This window comes from Ipomoea nil, unplaced genomic scaffold (assembly GCF_001879475.1).
Source record: "Ipomoea nil cultivar Tokyo-kokei standard unplaced genomic scaffold, Asagao_1.1 scaffold2302, whole genome shotgun sequence".
Classification (NCBI taxonomy): domain Eukaryota; kingdom Viridiplantae; phylum Streptophyta; class Magnoliopsida; order Solanales; family Convolvulaceae; genus Ipomoea; species Ipomoea nil.
The window spans coordinates 1-11,112 of NW_017618730.1; the positions used below are offsets into that span (position 1 = coordinate 1).

Consider the following 11,112-nt stretch of genomic DNA (forward strand, 5'->3'; position numbering starts at 1 on the left):
TCGGTGAGAGCCGAGTATCCTAACCAACTAGACTACAACGGATTCATTGTTCCACTTTTTCATCTTCTGAATATCGGCAAATTTGACTGTGGACCTTGGTCACACAGCTGTGTGGACCATTGTCCAAAACGGAGTCGTTTCTTTTAATGAAAATAAACGGCACCGCACCCGTTCTGTGTAATTAGTTCGGTTTGTATAACATATCCAGTTTCATTTTATTTATATTGTAGTTTCATATCAGCACAACTAAAGTTTCATTTTGTTTCAACTGCAGTTCCATTCGACATTATATGTACAATAGTCTTATTACAATGAGACTTGTTATTGAATTCTATTTTATACTCACTGTAGTATTGTTACAACACCACTAAATTATAATTCTAATTCAACTACGATTTCATTTTATATACACTGTAGTTTCATTAAAACACAACTAAAGTATCATTTTGATATAACCACAGTCTCATTTGACAATATAACACTCAATACGTGAGACATGTTATTCAGTTTCCTTTTATACATGCTGTTTCATTTCAGCAAAACTAAAGTATCATTTCAATTCAAATACAATTCTATTTGACAATATACACTCAATATGTGAGACATGCTATTCAATTTCATTTTATACATACTGCAGTTTCGTTTCAACACAACTAAAGTATCATTTCAATTCAATTACATTTTCATTTGACAATATATGCGAGACAAATTATTCAGTTTAATTTGAAACACACTGTAGTTTCATTTTATTATAAACACACAAAAAATACGAGATCTGTTAAAATTTAACGGCGGTAATTCTTTACTTAAAGACACGACGCCATTTTCGGAACATGGTCCACTCAACTGTGTGGACCATGGTCCACGGTATAACAATCGTCTTTGCACACCATTGATCTTGCATTATCTAGTGGCCTACAATTCCTTAACACAAATGCACTGGTAATTTAAAAAAGGAACGTACGGGGACGTAATGGTCATTGCCACGTATCAACGTGGGGTGGTGGCGCAGTTGGCTAGCGCGTAGGTCTCATAGCTTCTGAGTGATCCTGAGGTCGAGAGTTCGAGCCTCTCTCACCCCATATTCCAATGTGGTTTTTCCCCTCGCCGTGAACTAGCAGTGCAAAAAATAAAAGAACAAAAAATAGTTTCCGTTGCCGGGAATTGAACCCGGGTCTCTCGGGTGAGAGCCGAGTATCCTAACCAACTAGACTACAACGGATTCATTGTTCCACTTTTTCATCTTCTGAATATCGGCAAAATTTGACTGTGGACCTTGGTCCACACAGCTGTGTGGACCATTGTCCAAAACGGAGTCGTTTCTTTTAATGAAAATAAACGGCACCGCCCGTTCTGTGTAATTAGTTCGGTTTGTATAACATATCCAGTTTCATTTTATTTATATTGTAGTTTCATATCAGCACAACTAAAGTTTCATTTTGTTTCAACTGCAGTTCCATTCGACATTATATGTACAATAGTCTTATTACAATGAGACTTGTTATTGAATTCTATTTTATACTCACTGTTAGTCTTGTTACAACACCATTAAATTATAATTCTAATTCAACTACGATTTCATTTTATATACACTGTAGTTTCATTAAAACACAACTAAAGTATCATTTTGATATAACCACAGTCTCATTTGACAATATAACACTCAATACGTGAGACATGTTATTCAGTTTCTTTTTATACATACTGTAGTTTCATTTCAGCAAAACTAAAGTATCATTTCAATTCAAATACAATTCTATTTGACAATATACACTCAATATGTGAGACATGCTATTCAATTTCATTTTGTACATGCTGTAGTTTCGTTTCAACACAACTAAAGTATCATTTCAATTCAATTACATTTTCATTTGAAAATATATGCGAGACAAATTATTCAGTTTAATTTGAAACACACTGTAGTTTCATTTTATTATAAACACACAAAAAATACGAGAACTGTTAAAATTTAACGGCGGTAATTCTTTACTTAAAGACACGACGCCATTTTCGGAACATGGTCCACTCAACTGTGTGGACCATGGTCCACGGTATAACAATCGTCTTTGCACACCATTGATCTTGCATTATCTAGTGGCTTACAATTCCTTAACACAAATGCACTGGTAATTAAAAAAGGAACGTACGGGGACGTAATGGTCATTGCCACGTATCAACGTGGGGTGGTGGCGCAGTTGGCTAGCGCGTAGGTCTCAGAGCTTCTGAGTGATCTTGAGGTCGAGAGTTTGAGCCTCTCTCACCCCATATTCCACAATGTGGTTTTTCCCCTCGCCGTGAACTTGGAGTGCAAAAAATAAAAGAACAAAAATAGTTTCCGTTGCCGGGAATTGTACCCGGGTCTCTCAGGTGAGAGCCGAGTATCCTAACCAACTAGACTACAACAGATTCATTGTTCCACTTTTTCATCTTCTGAATATCGGCAAAATTTGACTGTGGACCTTGGTCCGCACAGCTCTGTGGACCATTGTCCAAAACGGAGTCGTTTCTTTTAATGAAAATAAACGGCACCGCACCCGTTCTGTGTAATTAGTTCGGTTTGTATAACATATCCAGTTTCATTTTATTTATATTGTAGTTTCATATCAGCACAACTAAAGTTTCATTTTGTTTCAACTGCAGTTCCATTCGACATTATATGTACAATAGTCTTATTACAATGAGACATGTTATTGAATTCTATTTTATACTCACTGTAGTCTTGTTACAACACCACTAAATTATAATTCTAATTCAACTACGATTTCATTTTATATGCACTGTAGTTTCATTAAAACACAACTAAAGTATCATTTTAATATAACCACAGTCTCATTTGACAATATAACACTCAATACGTGAGACATGTTATTCAGTTTCTTTTTATACATGCTGTAGTTTCATTTCAGCAAAACTAAAGTATCATTTCAATTCAAATACAATTCTATTTGACAATATACACTCAATATGAGAGACATGCTATTCAATTTCATTTTATACATACTGCAGTTTCGTTTCAACACAACTAAAGTATCATTTCAATTCAATTACATTTTCATTTGACAATATATGCGAGACAAATTATTCAGTTTAATTTGAAACACACTGTAGTTTCATTTTATTATAAACACACAAAAAATACGAGATCTGTTAAAATTTAACGGCGGTAATTCTTTACTTAAAGACACGACGCCATTTTCGGAACATGGTCCACTCAACTGTGTGGACCATGGTCCACGGTATAACAATCGTCTTTGCACACCATTGATCTTGCATTATCTAGTGGCCTACAATTCCTTAACACAAATGCACTGGTAATTTAAAAAAGGAACGTACGGGGACGTAATGGTCATTGCCACGTATCAACGTGGGGTGGTGGCGCAGTTGGCTAGCGCGTAGGTCTCATAGCTTCTGAGTGATCCTGAGGTCGAGAGTTCGAGCCTCTCTCACCCCATATTCCAAAATGTGGTTTTTCCCCTCGCCGTGTACTAGCAGTGCAAAAAATAAAAGAACAAAAAATAGTTTCCGTTGTCAGGAATTGAACCCGGGTCTCTCGGGTGAGAACCGAGTATCCTAACCAACTAGACTACAACGGATTCATTGTTACACTTTTTCATCTTCTGAATATCGGCAAAATTTGACTGTGGACCTTGGTCCACACAGCTGTGTGGACCATTGTCCAAAACGGAGTCGTTTCTTTTAATGAAAATAAACGGCACCGCACCCGTTCTGTGTAATTAGTTCGGTTTGTATAACATATCCAGTTTCATTTTATTTATATTGTAGTTTCATATCAGCACAACTAAAGTTTCATTTTGTTTCAACTGCAGTTCCATTCGACATTATATGTACAATAGTCTTATTACAATGAGACTTGTTATTGAATTCTATTTTATACTCACTGTAGTCTTGTTACAACACCACTAAATTATAATTCTAATTCAACTACGATTTCATTTTATATACACTGTAGTTTCATTAAAACACAACTAAAGTATCATTTTGATATAACCACAGTCTCATTTGACAATATAACACTCAATACATGAGACATGCTATTCAATTTCATTTTATACATACTGCAGTTTCGTTTCAACACAACTAAAGTATCATTTCAATTCAATTACATTTTCATTTGACAATATATGCGAGACAAATTATTCAGTTTAATTTGAAACACACTGTAGTTTCATTTTATTATAAACACACAAAGATTACGAGATCTGTTAAAATTTAACCGGTGGTAATTCTTTACTTAAAGACACGACGCCATTTTCGGAACATGGTCCACGGTATAACAATCGTCTTCGCACACCCTTGATCTTGCATTATCTAGTGGCCTACAATTCCTTAACACAAATGCACTGGTAATTTAAAAAAGGAACGTACGGGGACGTAATGGTCATTGCCACGTATCAACGTGGGGTGGTGGCGCAGTTGGCTAGCCCGTAGGTCTCATTGCTTTTGAGTGATCTTGAGGTCGAGAGTTCGAGCCTCTCTCACCCCATATTCCACAATGTGGTTTTTCCCCTCGCCGTGAACTAGCAGTGCAAAAAATAAAAGAACAAAAATAGTTTCCGTTGCCGGGAATTGAACCCGGGTCTCTCAGGTGAGAGCCGAGTATCCTAACCAACTAGACTACAACGGATTCATTGTTCCACTTTTTCATCTTCTGAATATCGGCAAAATTTGACTGTGGACCATTGTCCAAAACGGAGTCGTTTCTTTTAATGAAAATAAACGGCACCGCACCCGTTCTGTGTAATTAGTTCGGTTTGTATAACATATCCAGTTTCATTTTATTTATATTGTAATTTCATATCAGCACAACTAAAGTTTCATTTTGTTTCAACTGCAGTTCCATTCGACATTATATGTACAATAGTCTTATTACAATGAGACTTGTTATTGAATTCTATTTTATACTCACTGTAGTCCTGTTACAACACCACTAAATTATAATTCTAATTCAACTACGATTTCATTTTATATACACTGTAGTTTCATTAAAATACAACTAAAGTATCATTTTTATATAACAACAGTCTCATTTGACAATATAACACTCAATACGTGAGACATGTTATTCAGTTTCTTTTTATACATACTGTAATTTCATTTCAGCAAAACTAAAGTAGCATTTCAATTCAAATACAATTCTATTTGACAATATACACTCAATATGTGAGACATGCTATTCAATTTCATTTTATACATACTGCAGTTTCGTTTCAACACAACTAAAGTATCATTTCAATTCAATTACATTTTCATTTGACAATATATGCGAGACAAATTATTCAGTTTAATTTGAAACACACTGTAGTTTCATTTTATTATAAACACACAAAAAATACGAGATCTGTTAAAATTTAACGGCGGTAATTCTTTACTTAAAGACACGACGCCATTTTCGGAACATGGTCCACTCAACTGTGTGGACCATGGTCCACGGTATAACAATCGTCTTTGCACACCATTGATCTTGCATTATCTAGTGGCCTAAAATTCCTTAACACAAATGCAATGGTAATTTAAAAAAGGAATGTACGGGGACGTAATGGTCATTGCCACGTATCAACGTGGGGTGGTGGCGCAGTTGGCTAGCGCGTAGGTCTCATAGCTTCGGAGTGATCCTGAGGTCGAGACTTTGAGCCTCTCTCACCCCATATTACACAATGTGGTTTTTCCCCTCGCCGTGAACTAGCAGTGCAAAAAATAAAAGAACAAATAATAGTTTCTGTTGCCGGGAATTGAACCCGGGTCTCTCGAGTGAGAGCCGAGTATCCTAACCAACTAGACTTCAACGGATTCATTGTTCCACTTTTTCATATTCTGAATATCAGCAAAATTTGACTGTGGACCTTGGTCCACACAGCTGTGTGGACCATTGTCCAAAACGGAGTCGTTTCTTTTAATGAAAATAAACGGCACCGCACCCGTTCTGTGTAATTAGTTCGGTTTGTATAACATATCCAGTTTCATTTTATTTATATTGTAGTTTCATATCAGCACAACTAAAGTTTCATTTTGTTTCAACTGCAGTTCCATTCGACATTATATGTACAATAGTCTTATTACAATGAGACTTGTTATTGAATTCTATTTTATACTCACTGTAGTCTTGTTACAACACCACTAAATTATAATTCTAATTCAACTACGATTTCATTTTATATACACTGTAGTTTCATTAAAACACAACTAAAGTATCATTTTGATATAACCACAGTCTCATTTGACAATATAACACTCAATACATGAGACATGCTATTCAATTTCATTTTATACATACTGCAGTTTCGTTTCAACACAACTAAAGTATCATTTCAATTCAATTACATTTTCATTTGACAATATATGCGAGACAAATTATTCAGTTTAATTTGAAACACACTGTAGTTTCATTTTATTATAAACACACAAAGATTACGAGATCTGTTAAAATTTAACGGTGGTAATTCTTTACTTAAAGACACGACGCCATTTTCGGAACATGGTCCACGGTATAACAATCGTCTTCGCACACCCTTGATCTTGCATTATCTAGTGGCCTACAATTCCTTAACACAAATGCACTGGTAATTTAAAAAAGGAACGTACGGGGACGTAATGGTCATTGCCACGTATCAACGTGGGGTGGTGGCGCAGTTGGCTAGCCCGTAGGTCTCATTGCTTTTGAGTGATCTTGAGGTCGAGAGTTCGAGCCTCTCTCACCCCATATTCCACAATGTGGTTTTTTCCCCTCGCCGTGAACTAGCAGTGCAAAAAATAAAAGAACAAAAAATAGTTTCCGTTGCCGGGAATTGAACCCGGGTCTCTCAGGTGAGAGCCGAGTATCCTAACCAACTAGACTACAACGGATTCATTGTTCCACTTTTTCATCTTCTGAATATCGGCAAAATTTGACTGTGGACCATTGTCCAAAACGGAGTCGTTTCTTTTAATGAAAATAAACGGCACCGCACCCGTTCTGTGTAATTAGTTCGGTTTGTATAACATATCCAGTTTCATTTTATTTATATTGTAATTTCATATCAGCACAACTAAAGTTTCATTTTGTTTCAACTGCAGTTCCATTCGACATTATATGTACAATAGTCTTATTACAATGAGACTTGTTATTGAATTCTATTTTATACTCACTGTAGTCCTGTTACAACACCACTAAATTATAATTCTAATTCAACTACGATTTCATTTTATATACACTGTAGTTTCATTAAAATACAACTAAAGTATCATTTTTATATAACAACAGTCTCATTTGACAATATAACACTCAATACGTGAGACATGTTATTCAGTTTCTTTTTATACATACTTTAATTTCATTTCAGCAAAACTAAAGTAGCATTTCAATTCAAATACAATTCTATTTGACAATATACACTCAATATGTGAGACATGCTATTCAATTTCATTTTATACATACTGCAGTTTCGTTTCAACACAACTAAAGTATCATTTCAATTCAATTACATTTTCATTTGACAATATATGCGAGACAAATTATTCAGTTTAATTTGAAACACACTGTAGTTTCATTTTATTATAAACACACAAAAAATACGAGATCTGTTAAAATTTAACGGCGGTAATTCTTTACTTAAAGACACGACGCCATTTTCGGAACATGGTCCACTCAACTGTGTGGACCATGGTCCACGGTATAACAATCGTCTTTGCACACCATTGATCTTGCATTATCTAGTGGCCTAAAATTCCTTAACACAAATGCAATGGTAATTTAAAAAAGGAATGTACGGGGACGTAATGGTCATTGCCACGTATCAACGTGGGGTGGTGGCGCAGTTGGCTAGCGCGTAGGTCTCATAGCTTCGGAGTGATCCTGAGGTCGAGACTTTGAGCCTCTCTCACCCCATATTACACAATGTGGTTTTTCCCCTCGCCGTGAACTAGCAGTGCAAAAAATAAAAGAACAAATAATAGTTTCTGTTGCCGGGAATTGAACCCGGGTCTCTCGAGTGAGAGCCGAGTATCCTAACCAACTAGACTTCAACGGATTCATTGTTCCACTTTTTCATATTCTGAATATCAGCAAAATTTGACTGTGGACCTTGGTCCACACAGCTGTGTGGACCATTGTCCAAAACGGAGTCGTTTCTTTTAATGAAAATAAACGGCACCGCACCCGTTCTGTGTAATTAGTTCGGTTTGTATAACATATCCAGTTTCATTTTATTTATATTGTAGTTTCATATCAGCACAACTAAAGTTTCATTTTGTTTCAACTGCAGTTCCATTCGACATTATATGTACAATAGTCTTATTACAATGAGACTTGTTATTGAATTCTATTTTATACTCACTGTAGTCTTGTTACAACACCACTAAATTATAATTCTAATTCAACTACGATTTCATTTTATATACACTGTAGTTTCATTAAAACACAACTAAAGTATCATTTTGATATAACCACAGTCTCATTTGACAATATAACACTCAATACATGAGACATGCTATTCAATTTCATTTTATACATACTGCAGTTTCGTTTCAACACAACTAAAGTATCATTTCAATTCAATTACATTTTCATTTGACAATATATGCGAGACAAATTATTCAGTTTAATTTGAAACACACTGTAGTTTCATTTTATTATAAACACACAAAGATTACGAGATCTGTTAAAATTTAACGGTGGTAATTCTTTACTTAAAGACACGACGCCATTTTCGGAACATGGTCCACGGTATAACAATCGTCTTCGCACACCCTTGATCTTGCATTATCTAGTGGCCTACAATTCCTTAACACAAATGCACTGGTAATTTAAAAAAGGAACGTACGGGGACGTAATGGTCATTGCCACGTATCAACGTGGGGTGGTGGCGCAGTTGGCTAGCCCGTAGGTCTCATTGCTTTTGAGTGATCTTGAGGTCGAGAGTTCGAGCCTCTCTCACCCCATATTCCACAATGTGGTTTTTCCCCTCGCCGTGAACTAGCAGTGCAAAAAATAAAAGAACAAAAAATAGTTTCCGTTGCCGGGAATTGAACCCGGGTCTCTCGGTGAGAGCCGAGTATCCTAACCAACTAGACTACAACGGATTCATTGTTTCACTTTTTCATCTTCTGAATATCGGCAAAATTTGACTGTGGACCATTGTCCAAAACGGAGTCGTTTCTTTTAATGAAAATAAACGGCACCGCACCCGTTCTGTGTAATTAGTTCGGTTTGTATAACATATCCAGTTTCATTTTATTTATATTGTAATTTCATATCAGCACAACTAAAGTTTCATTTTGTTTCAACTGCAGTTCCATTCGACATTATATGTACAATAGTCTTATTACAATGAGACTTGTTATTGAATTCTATTTTATACTCACTGTAGTCCTGTTACAACACCACTAAATTATAATTCTAATTCAACTACGATTTCATTTTATATACACTGTAGTTTCATTAAAATACAACTAAAGTATCATTTTTATATAACAACAGTCTCATTTGACAATATAACACTCAATACGTGAGACATGTTATTCAGTTTCTTTTTATACATACTGTAATTTCATTTCAGCAAAACTAAAGTAGCATTTCAATTCAAATACAATTCTATTTGACAATATACACTCAATATGTGAGACATGCTATTCAATTTCATTTTATACATACTGCAGTTTCGTTTCAACACAACTAAAGTATCATTTCAATTCAATTACATTTTCATTTGACAATATATGCGAGACAAATTATTCAGTTTAATTTGAAACACACTGTAGTTTCATTTTATTATAAACACACAAAAAATACGAGATCTGTTAAAATTTAACGGCGGTAATTCTTTACTTAAAGACACGACGCCATTTTCGGAACATGGTCCACTCAACTGTGTGGACCATGGTCCACGGTATAACAATCGTCTTTGCACACCATTGATCTTGCATTATCTAGTGGCCTAAAATTCCTTAACACAAATGCAATGGTAATTTAAAAAAGGAATGTACGGGGACGTAATGGTCATTGCCACGTATCAACGTGGGGTGGTGGGCAGTTGGCTAAGCGCGTAGGTCTCATAGCTTCGGATGTGATCCTGAGGTCGAGACTTTGAGCCTCTCTCACCCCATATTACACAATGTGGTTTTTTCCCCTCGCCGTGAACTAGCAGTGCAAAAAATAAAAGAACAAATAATAGTTTCTGTTGCCGGGAATTGAACCCGGGGTCTCTCGAGTGAGAGCGCGAGTATCCTAACCAACTAGACTTCAACGGATTCATTGTTCCACTTTTTCATATTCTGAAATATCAGCAAAATTTGACTGTGGACCTTGGTCCACACAGCTGTGTGGACCATTGTCCAAAACGGAGTCGTTTCTTTTAATGAAAATAAACGGCACCGCACCCGTTCTGTGTAATTAGTTCGGTTTGTATAACATATCCAGTTTCATTTTATTTATATTGTAGTTTCATATCAGCACAACTAAAGTTTCATTTTGTTTCAACTGCAGTTCCATTCGACATTATATGTACAATAGTCTTATTACAATGAGACTTGTTATTGAATTCTATTTTATACTCACTGTAGTCTTGTTACAACACCACTAAATTATAATTCTAATTCAACTACGATTTCATTTTATATACACTGTAGTTTCATTAAAACACAACTAAAGTATCATTTTGATATAACCACAGTCTCATTTGACAATATAACACTCAATACGTGAGACATGTTATTCAGTTTTTTTTATACATACTGTAGTTTCATTTCAGCAAAACTAAAGTAGCATTTCAATTCAAATACAATTCTATTTGACAATATACACTCAATATGTGAGACATGCTATTCAATTTCATTTTATACATACTGCAGTTTCGTTTCAACACAACTAAAGTATCATTTCAATTCAATTACATTTTCATTTGACAATATATGCGAGACAAATTATTCAGTTTAATTTGAAACACACTGTAGTTTCATTTTATTATAAACACACAAAAAATACGAGATCTGTTAAAATTTAACGGCGGTAATTCTTTACTTAAAGACACGACGCCATTTTCGGAACATGGTCCACTCAACTGTGTGGACCATGGTCCACGGTATAACAATCGTCTTTGCACACCATTGATCTTGCATTAT

General features: G+C 35.3%; 9 non-coding genes across 9 annotated transcripts; 2 read left to right on the plus strand and 7 right to left on the minus strand.

Moving 5' to 3' along the window:
- The first annotated feature begins 997 nt into the window (after window positions 1-997).
- On the plus strand, window positions 998-1,082 carry TRNAM-CAU. The gene is given in 2 exon segments: window positions 998-1,035; window positions 1,047-1,082. It is a non-coding gene; the product is annotated as a tRNA-Met (tRNA).
- Window positions 1,083-1,149: 67 nt separating this feature from the next.
- On the minus strand, window positions 1,150-1,222 carry TRNAE-CUC. Its single transcript has one exon. It is a non-coding gene; the product is annotated as a tRNA-Glu (tRNA).
- A 1,111-nt stretch (window positions 1,223-2,333) lies between these two features.
- Window positions 2,334-2,406, minus strand: TRNAE-CUC. Its single transcript has one exon. It is a non-coding gene; the product is annotated as a tRNA-Glu (tRNA).
- A 960-nt stretch (window positions 2,407-3,366) lies between these two features.
- On the plus strand, window positions 3,367-3,451 carry TRNAM-CAU. The gene is given in 2 exon segments: window positions 3,367-3,404; window positions 3,416-3,451. It is a non-coding gene; the product is annotated as a tRNA-Met (tRNA).
- Window positions 3,452-3,520: 69 nt separating this feature from the next.
- Window positions 3,521-3,593, minus strand: TRNAE-CUC. Its single transcript has one exon. It is a non-coding gene; the product is annotated as a tRNA-Glu (tRNA).
- Window positions 3,594-4,572: 979 nt separating this feature from the next.
- TRNAE-CUC lies at window positions 4,573-4,645 on the minus strand. The gene has a single exon. It is a non-coding gene; the product is annotated as a tRNA-Glu (tRNA).
- A 1,090-nt stretch (window positions 4,646-5,735) lies between these two features.
- On the minus strand, window positions 5,736-5,808 carry TRNAE-CUC. Its single transcript has one exon. It is a non-coding gene; the product is annotated as a tRNA-Glu (tRNA).
- Window positions 5,809-6,788: 980 nt separating this feature from the next.
- Window positions 6,789-6,861, minus strand: TRNAE-CUC. The gene has a single exon. It is a non-coding gene; the product is annotated as a tRNA-Glu (tRNA).
- Window positions 6,862-7,951: 1,090 nt separating this feature from the next.
- TRNAE-CUC lies at window positions 7,952-8,024 on the minus strand. The gene has a single exon. It is a non-coding gene; the product is annotated as a tRNA-Glu (tRNA).
- Window positions 8,025-11,112: the final 3,088 nt, after the last annotated feature.